General features: G+C 44.7%; 1 protein-coding gene across 1 annotated transcript in view; it reads right to left on the bottom strand.

Annotated features, from left to right (window-relative positions):
- Positions 1 to 9,075, bottom strand: part of KLHL21 (kelch like family member 21) — a 30,753-nt gene extending 21,678 nt beyond the window's left edge. The window contains exon 1 of the mRNA XM_069079207.1: positions 9,021 to 9,075. The gene's annotated coding sequence lies outside the window, so the exon portion shown is untranslated. The remainder of the gene's footprint in view (positions 1 to 9,020) is intronic.
- Between the last annotated feature and the right edge of the window lie 1,235 nt (positions 9,076 to 10,310).

Below are 10,310 nucleotides of genomic sequence, written 5' to 3'. Positions count from 1 at the left end.
CCCCGTGCCTACTTATTCCTAAGATGAAAAATTTGCAGTGGAAGGGACCTCGGTGTCCATCTATTAAAATCCCCCCATTTCACTGATGAAAAAACTGAGGTCCTGACCAGGTAAGGTCACATGGTTTAATATCTGAGGTGGGATTTGAACTCAAGGACCTCCATATTCCCAAACCTTTAGTACTTAGACCTGACTTCTCCGAGATAAAGCAATTCCTTACTTTGCTACTGTGAAATAATTGAGAGTTCGTATTTCACAGAGGTGAATCTGGACACCTAAAGGTCGGTTTCTCCATACAAGGGCCTATGTATGGGTGCTACATGGCTGACCCTTTCACACTTGGCCAGAAAGCTATCTACAATTTGGCTGATCTACCTTACCAGCCCATTGGGGTCCTAGACTGTGCTATCATCCATATTTGCAAATGACAAATCATCATCTACTTAAAACAGCACTATTTCCTTTTATTTTTATATTGCACCACTCTTAATTAATCCACAAGCATTTATCAAGTGCCTGCTGCATGCTAGCCAGTGATAGAAGTTGGGGATAAAAAGGGGGAAAAAGAAACCCTTTCTCTAAACTTTCAGAAATCACTTGGTCCAATCTCTTGATTTTTACAGCATCTGTCATTTGTCAACAAAAACTTTTGAAGTGCTTCCTAGATACTCAGTTGTCCTAGGTACTGAGGACACAGTAAATCGTCCCTGCCCTGGAGAAGCTTACATTCTAATATCATAAATAGGGGATGGGTCTGGAACATTTGAGATTTTGTCATTTCTCAGCTCTTGAACTGTTAACTGGCATTTGGAGAAAAGAACTGTGGCCATTAATCCCTGATTAAAATGAGTGGTACCACAAGCCTCATTTTACCTAACAAGCTTTTTTCTCTCTTGCCCTGAGACTGTGTTTTGCCGTTAGGTCCTATTTGAATTCTTCAGGAGCACAGCCACAAAGAAATCGGCCAGGTACCCTGTAAAACAATCTGTGGTTGCCCATAGATGGACTACCCACAAAGCTCTTCACAGCAGCAGCTCAGGGCAGTGCTGTCAAAGAACTTGCAAAGACAGTTAGGGAAAGCCAGGAAGTAGGATATTTTTAGGGGGAAAGCACTACAGTCAGGCTGGATTAGAACTGCATGAGAGGACAGTGTAATCCGAATGACTAACAGTCCACATCATTAACAGGCTGGGCACTGAAACCCACATACATTAGACAGGGCACAGCTAAGAGTGTAGAGGTCTGTCTCTAACCCCTTCACCCTATCAGCTGTGTCTGGAATTTCAAATACGTACTCGAATTCATGTGTGCTATCAAAGCTCCTGTGAATGCTATCTCTTTGGCCTGCCCATTTGATAAGCACCAAATGGGGATGCTAGTCCAGTCTTTCCCCTCCCAGATATCCCAGCTCTTCAGTCACGAAGTGACCAAGGTAAGGGGGATTTAAGGTCCTCCAAAGGCCATAGACAATTGGCATTGCAGTAAGAGAATTCAAGTAATAAGAAAACTAACAAGAATGAATAAATTCCTTTTAGAAAAAATACCATTGGCATTTCTTGGAGCCACAGAATTCCTTCTTCCATTATTCCTTGGAAACTTCTTGTATGGTATGCTGTCCCTTGCCCTGAATCAAAGATTCACTCTGGTGAGAAAGGGGTTAAGTTACAGAAGCACGCCTTGTCAAATTGCTGATTATTTATGGGCAAGATGTTTGGATTTGGGAAAAGTAATTCAGCTAAGAAACAAAACAAAATGAAGAAAAAATTCACCTCCCCTAAAGTAATTTTTAAAAAAAGGGAATGACTAATTTGTTTACAACAATATGCCTGGAAGAATGATAAGTATGATGAATGTGTATGGTTCCACTGTGAGTTGACCTTAATTCTAGAAAAAGAAGACAACAGAGTGAGATGGCAAGATCAGGCCACTACTTTAAAAACGGAACTGAGTATATTGGCAATATGGCCTCAGAAATGGACAGCAGTAGTAGTAATAACAATAATAACTTTTATGTAGAGTTTTAAGGTTTGCAAGGTGCTTTAATAATTAGGATCTCATCAGATCCTCACAACTACTCTGGAAGGCAGATGCTATTATGATCCCCATTTTTCAGATGAGGAAACTGAGACAGAAAGTGGTCAAGTGCCTTGCCTAGAGTCACATATCTAGTAAAAGTATGTATGAGGTTGGATTTCAACTCAGCTGTTTCTGACTTGATATCTAGTGTTCTCTCCCACATGGGCCCACAGATTTTTCCCTGTTTGGGCATGCCCAGGGTACGGCTCCATTTCCACTTATCTAACATGCTCCATACCTCTGACCATCTTGTTATTTCGATGAGAACACCTGAATGGCATACATGTGGCTGCCTGAACTAGTGTTCCTGGGGGTGTGTACCAGACTAGACTTGTGATTTCATTGGCACAGTAAATTCTCTCCAGCTATTCCCCTCAGTCCCTCCTCTGAAGTTAAATTGTTGTAGAGTTGCTTAGTGCACTCAAAGGTTAGGTGACTCAGCCTGGGTCATACAGCCAGGTAGGATGGGTGGGCTAGGAGCAGGGTGCCCAGCCATGGAGATACTGTACTGAGTGCTGCTAAGTCATGGTCTCCACTTGAATTCAGGGCTTTCTGCCTCAGATGCCAGCTCTTTCTACTTGGGAAGTCTGTTGCCTCCTGGTATTATAGCATTATAGTCAAAACCAGTTTATTAATGATTTTAAAATTACCCTAAGCATATAATCACTAAAGCCTTTTCCCAACTCACTTTGTTACCCATGCTCAAAACCTGGAAATCACTTTCAATCCTTTCCTTTTCTCCACCCTCCATATAGAAGGGCTGATGAAGACTCTATCCTGTCTGTCCTCTCCCCATTTACTCACAAGCTTGTCACCATGTCACTCCTCTGTACAACAACTGTCTATGGCTCTGTTATTTTCTGGATAAAATAAAAAAACCCTTGCCTGGTATTTGAAGGCTGCCAAAATATGACCCCAAACTATTTTACATTTTATTTTAAATTATGAACTTGACAATAATGAACGATTTAACATAAACATTTCCATATACAAGGAAGAACAAAAAAAGAGAATTGCATATGAAAAAGTGAACTTCTGTAAGATGGTTTAAAAAATATTTATGTAATTTTTAGCAAGGTAGGATAAAAACTGTCCTTTGACCCTTTCAGAACTTTCTGTGTGTCCAGCCTGTCTTCCCAGCCTTGCTTCACATTATTTCTTTTATATTCTAGACAAATTGGATTCCTCCAGGCTCCCTGAACTCCCTATTCCATCTCTCCTCTCTCTTCTTGTATTCAGACCCTTCTACACTTAGGGAACATTTTTCTATTTCTGTTTATTCTCAGCCCAGCTGTCTGTCCCCTTCTTAGTGATGCCTGCCAGCTTCTCTCAGGTGACACTGTCGTCTCTCTCCTTACATTTTCTTAGAAATCTTGGTACATACCTATTCTTTTGCTCCATCAAATTGGTACTGGTTTGATACTTACTTGTTCGGGAGTCACTCTCTTACTCCACTAGATTGGAAGCTTCTAGGGGGCAGGGCCTGTTTTCTGCCTCAAGAACAAAGGGGCCCTTAACAAGCACTTTAATGAACTGAACTGAATGTAGCTGAATTTTCCAATGAGATTATACAGAGACAGTAAAGATTTAGGAATATAAATTGATTTGATATATAATCAAATTTAAACAACTACTTTCTTAACTTTGTATAGTTATGAAACTGTGATATTCTTAATACTTTCACAGTCACAACACTTTCCTTGTTTTTATCATTCCCTGGGCAGCTAGGTGTCACAGTGGACACAGTGAGGGCCTGGAGTCAGGAAGACCTAAATTCAAATATAGCCTCTGACACTTACTAGCTGTATGACCCTAAGCAAGTCACTTAACCCTGTTTGCCTGAGTTTCCTTATCTGTAAAATGAGCTGGAAAAGGAAATGGCAAACCACTCCAGTATCTCTGCCAAGAAAACCCCAAATGGGGTCACAAAGAGTAGAATATTATTTAAACGACTAAATAATCATTCCCCTAACACCAGCACATCACCACGCAAGTTTATAAAAGAATTAGCACTGAAGGGAAGGTAATTAAGGTTTTCATATGTTTAACACGATTGTACATGTATAACCTATATCAGGTTGCTTGCTGTCTTGGGGGAGGAGGGATTGAAGGAAGGGAGGGAAAAAAATTTGGAACTCAAAAATCTTACAAAAATGAATGTGGAAAAAAATAAAATACTATTAAGTGCAAAAAAAAAAAAGTAAAAGCAAAAAAGAAAATAGCAAAGAAACAAACTCCAAAAATAGTATCTGGGGATACTGCAGAAACTATTCAGTTAAGAACAGAATCATGGTAGGCTCATTCACCTCTCATGTCCAGGGGCAATGTTCTACGCTTGAGGAACAAATCAGAGAAACTGTCTGCAGAACAGGAAAAAAAATGTGTGTGATGAAAAATATAAACCAGGTTGTCTGTGATGAAAAAGGCAGAAATGAAATTCCAAGAACACCTTCCATTCTAATTTTAAAATTCCTGATGTCTGTGTAAAGATGGTTTGGTTCACTCAGACATCTACAGAAGTATTAAACTTCAGGAGGTAATCACAGGCAGGAAAGACCAAAGTCCTCGTGTATCAACTGTTTTTGGGGGGAGAGAGAGTAATTGAAGTGAGGGAGCCTGGAAGATAAAATCAACAAAGCCTATACTTTTAAAAACCTTAAGATTCTAGCCTCCAGTAATAAATTTTGTTAAAATAAGTTGTCAGGTTGTCAGGAGATAGGAACCAAGTTCAGAATTTTCATTTCCCCTAAGTCATAAGCAGTCCAACCTTTTGCTGTTCTAAGAAGCAGCTCCCAGGCTTGGAGTTAAGAGAGCTGAGGGCCCAACCTCTCCTTTCTCTGGATGACCCTCCAATTTCCCATTTTTTAAATGGAAATAACAGTGGCATTACCCACTTCTCAGGTTGTTGGGGGAGCTTCATGAAATGACAACTATTATTATTGCTTTTACTTTGAATAATAAACACTGGAAGAAATTGGGCAGTCTCTTATCAAGTCCCAGACATTCCCTGCAGGGTCAGTTTCTTAATTTGTAAAATTAGCACTAGAATACCGAATGTACAAAAAGCAGATGCAGCCCTTTTTTGTGGAGAGTGAAATAAAGGATAATGTATTCATTGGATGCTGGCTATATGCAAAGCTCTGGGGATAGAAGTAGAAAAGGCATGCACCCTCTGCTCTCAAGGGGCTCACCATCTAATAAGGGGACAGGCACAGAGAGCAGGCTGGGAGTCAGTCACTCAGATATGAATCCTACTAGAGGTGGCAGGAATAGATTTCAAGTCCAAGTGAGGGGAGGTGCTTTTGAGGATGAACATTATTCTAGAATAGTGATGAGTTCCCCATCATTGGAGCTCTTTGGGCCGGAGCTGGATAACCGACTGTTAGGTGGATTGTAGAGAAAATATCTGTTCAGGTATGAGAAGAGACTTGGTCTGGGGTCCTTTGTTTGTGGGAGGAGAGAGATTAGATGTTCAAATTGCTCACAGGTTGATTTTTTTTTAACTAAAAATTATTTTTTCCAAATGAACAGCCAACTCTGCCCCCACCCCCTCCCAACTGTGAAACCAAAAGAAAAACCAAACCGATTACAAAAATGTAGTCAAGCAAAACAAACTCTCTCAACAACTGTGTCCAGACAAAATACATCTCAGTTCACCCTCAGAGATCATCAGCTCCATCTGACAAGAGTCTGAGAGCCTTTCCAAAGCTGAGATTTTGATTGCTGTGTGCCTATACTAATTATTTGTAAACACTGGTTTCCTAATTTGAAAAATGGGACCTAAAATACTTGCAATACTTACTTGACAGGGGTGTTGTGAAGAAAACGTCAAGACTACAAAAATGTGAACCATGATGATTCTGATATAAAAATAATTCCCTACTCATTCTGGTGAGTTTTTCTAACCTGTATTTATTTTTCTAACCCTTAACTAACCTGTGAGATTGTGAAGGAGTGCTCAGAACTCCACCAGATTTAGCATCTAAGGATTTGGTTTCAAAACTTAGCCTGTCTGAGCATCAGTTTCTTTATCTTTAAAATAAGGACATGCGTTGGACTGCCAGCTCTAATTCTGGGATTCTATGACTCCTAAGGGTAGATTTACAGAAGACAAGAATGAGAACTGAATAGGATGTTGAAAATCAGAGGCCCTGGGTTCAAATCACAGCTTCTCTATTTAGTACTTGTGTGATTCTGGGCAAGTCATTAAGCTCAGTCTCATACCTAAAATGAAGGGGTGACCTCAGAGATCCTTCCAAGATCTAAAACTGTGATCCTCCCTGCTGGCATGAATAGATCAGGATTCAAATCCTTTCCTCCAGAAAATCACAGTGGAGCAGGAAGTCTTAACTAGGGGCCAGAAACTCATTTAAAAAAATATTTTCATAACTGCACATTTCAATATAACTTTTCCTTTATAATCACATGCCTTTTGTGTATTTACAAACATTATTCTGAGGAGGGTCCACAAAACAAAAAAAGGACATTTTCATTAGAATACTGGAGGGTTTAGTACTTCTATAATCCCCTGCTCTGGCAAAACTGGTTTACTGGAGGCTGCTAGGTAGCACAGTGAGTAGAGAACCAGCCTCAGACACTTAAACACACACACACAACTAGCCATGTGACCTTGGTCAAGTTACTTAACCCCAAATGCCCTCCAAAAAAAAAAGTGGTTTACTGGTTCTTCCCCCAGACTTGACATCCCCTCTCCTGCTTCTTGTTCTCCCATGTCTGGAAAGCCTTCCTTGCCTCTTGGAATTCCTACCTCCCCCTTCAAGGGTCCCCTCTGGGGCCACCTCCTTCAAGATGCCTTAGTCTCCCTCTCCTCATTTTAACTTTATATATCCTGTATTTACTTGTGCGAACATGCTGTATTTTCCCTAGCAGAATGTAATCGATGCTTGAAGTCTAGAGACTTTGTAGCCCAGCATTCAGCACAATCTGGCCTACAATAGGTGCTTAACAGCTCCATTTAAAGTTTCTTTGCTCATAAAGACCCTGTGAGAGAAATAACACTGTGGAACTCACTCCATCAGACCTGGGTTTAGAACCGTAAGGGATCTTAGAAGTAATAGACTTGAAGGAACTGAGCCCAACAAACTGTTTATCCCTTTCAGATACTGGCAGAGCCCAATCTTATCCATGCCTCTTAGTTCTGGTTTACTGCAGCCCCTTCCTGCCCATGAGTGCAGCTGGTGAACCAGACCACGGACGGCCATTGATGGGCCTGCACAGGTCCCTTGCACGAGCAATCATGCAGTGCTTCTGGACACTGTTTTCAACAGCTGAAATGAACAAATCAGCTAGAGGCCTATTTGTTCACTTCATGTACTGTGCAAGAGCATGACCCATGGGCTCCCTCCCCATAATGGCTCAAGGGCTGCAGAGGGAGGATAGGGGCTGTCCACTTGTCACTCCCCTGCCAGCGTCCAAGTCCACCAGCATTTAAAAATCACTTAATAATGGCCAACTAAGCACCAGGTACTGTCCATAATGGAAAGATAGCAGCCTTCGGAGAAAGGTCTATCACCCCCAAAATAACATTGACCTTTTCTGTCACTGACTCACAATGTAGATACCCAATCTAGGATCCCACCACTCACTCCCATTTCAAAACATTTGCACCTTTCAGTTTAGTGTTTTTTAATGATTTATTTCCAAAAGGTTGCTTTGTGAACTGAATTTAATGTCTTGTTCCAAGCCCTTCTTGTAAACGTGAATTCCACTTACACTGATCCTTCTGGCTTCTTTGACATTATTTCTCCACAGCAGGAGGTTAGGAGGAAACTTAAACATATTTGCCATCTGTAAGTTGTATAAACAGGTTCTGTATTTCTTCTATCAAGTGGTCACTAAAAATATTTAAGAGGGCAGGCCTACTTGCTTACATCCTGTAGACAAGGTATTTCATTTTTCTGGGTCTCCATTCTTAAGATTTCTTTCGACTCTAAAGTCTATGGCCCAAGAGTGGTAATTTCTAACAGGACAGAACAATTCTAAATTAAGTAAAACGTCCTTAGATACTGCACAGTACACACCGAAGTTCAACCACAGGGAACAAAATCAAGTTAAACCACCAAAACAATAAACATAACATACTTTTCAATTCTTAATTAATTCAGCCCTTAAATTTTGCAATTCTTAAACATTTTCAGAAAACCATTCCATCAGCAAACAAAATAGGAAAAGCACAAGTTTAAAACAACGAAATACATGAATTAAAGAAAGTCCCACATAAAAATTGGGTAAAAATCTTCCCGGAGGACTGAAAACCAAAAACACATACTATGCATTTCACCTGAAGTGACTGCTAGCTACATTTGTGTGCAAAAGAAAGAAAAAGTGCTTTTAAGGCCATTCAAATACTATCACCTACATGTGCGGTCTTTAAAAAAACAGTTTACAGGAGGGGGTGGGGAGGAGAGGGAAGAAGACGGAAGTAGGGAGAAAATAAAGGAAGGAGAGAGAAAGAGTGACAGAGGTAGAGAGTAGGAAAGAATGAAAAAGAAAAAATAGAGAAAAGAGGAGAGAAGGAAAAGGAGAGGGGGAGAAAAAAGAGGATTGGAGGGAAAGAGAAAAGAGAAGATAGGGAGAAAGAGAAGGGAGAGAGAGGAGGAAGAGAAGGAAGTGATGGGAGGGGAGAAAAGGAAAGAGAGGGAAAAGGGAGAAAAAGAAGGAAGGAGAGGGAGAGATAGAAAAAAGTAGAGAGAGAAGTGAAAGAAGGGAGTGACAGGAAGAGAAGGAAAGAGCGAGAAAGAAAAAGAATTAAGAGAAAAGCTAGAGCGAGGGTGAGACGGGAGAGACGACGGGGAGAGAAGGGGGGGATGGGACGGAGACGGAGACAGAGATTGAAGGAGAGGAAGGAGGGAGCGGGGGGAGGGAGAGAGGAGGAGGAGGAGGAGCAGAGCCAATCAAAGGAATGAACAACAACACAACTTCACCAGGAAATGCGGGGATAGACCGAAGGCAACCTGCAGACTGCACCCAGCAGAGGAGTAAGCCCAAATGCAGGGCGAGGCCACAGGGAGCTCAGCACCCAGCACCCCCCCGCCCCCCCCTCGAGGGGCGGAGACACGGAGCCCCACCCACACCCTGGGGAGGTGGGGTAGGGGGGAATAGAGAGGGAGGACAGCTACAGTGCCCCTCAAAAAAGGGGATGGGGGAGAGAGAACGAGGGGGGGGGGGAGAGGGGGGGGGGACCCGCCTCTTTTTCCCCTCTAAAAGGGGGTGTGTAGAGGGGAGCAGGACGGCAGGAGGAGCAGAGGAGAGAGAACGACCCCCCCAAAAAAGCTTCCCCCACCCCCAAATCGAAGGTGCAGAACAAACAACCCGGGTCACCCCATCACGCCCCCTTCGGCGACCCAGTCCCCCCACGAAGAGAGGGACCTCCGCCCCACCAAGAGAGGAAAGGTGGCTCTCGAGAAGAAAAAAAGGGAAGGGGGACCCCGCCTCCATCCTGGCCTCCTAGGCCCAGGCGGAGAGCCTCGCAGCCTTTCGGGGAGAAGTGCGCCCTGACTCCCACTTCTGAGGAGGGGTCTCGCGGCGCGCCACCCCTCCCCCACAGGCAGAGTCGGCGGCGCGAGCCCCCGCCCCTCCCCCCGCTCCCGAGTGCCCCTCCCCCAGCTGCAGACGCCTGCCTTCGTCAAGACCCTCCGCCTCCACCTCCGCCGCTGCCGGCCGCCGCACAGCTTCATGGGGGCTGGAGTCTCCCGACGTGCCTCTATGCGCCGATTCCACACGACCGGGAACTACGCTTCCCAGAGGCCTTCGCGGCCTCTTTTCCGCTCCCCTCCCCCCGTCCTCGGCCGCTTCACCGCCCCCGAGACTACATTTCCCGACAGGTCTAGCGGCGCTCCCGCCCGCCCTCCCGAGACACGAGCCGAACTGGGCGTCAGGTCGGGAGCCGGTCCGGTTCCCGCTCCCCGCTCTCCGCCGCCGCCACCACCTCTCTCCCGCTGCGCCCCTGCCCACCGAGCCGCGCCGACCCTGAGCCTCGGCCGGGGCTGCACCGTCCCCCTCGCCGGCTTCGAGAACCTACCCAGCGGTGCCGGGCGCCGGCAGCCGAGGGCGGGACCCCGGATCCCCCCCCCCCCCCCCCCCCCCCCCGGTCTAGCGGCCCCTTCCTTCGGCCTTTTCCCCCCGCCCGGCCCCCCTTGCCCCGCGCCCCCGCTTTGGGGGCCCTGCCTGCGGCCCCCCCCCCCCATCTTGGCCCTCCCCCCCCCCCGGCGTCC

This window comes from Petaurus breviceps, unplaced genomic scaffold, assembly GCF_028583685.1.
Source record: "Petaurus breviceps papuanus isolate PSGF00001 unplaced genomic scaffold, PetGlider_PUasm1.0 91041, whole genome shotgun sequence".
In the NCBI taxonomy this organism is placed as follows: domain Eukaryota; kingdom Metazoa; phylum Chordata; class Mammalia; order Diprotodontia; family Petauridae; genus Petaurus; species Petaurus breviceps.
Note: the sequence above shows the minus strand (reverse complement) of the source record. Positions and strands in the feature narration are given on the sequence as shown.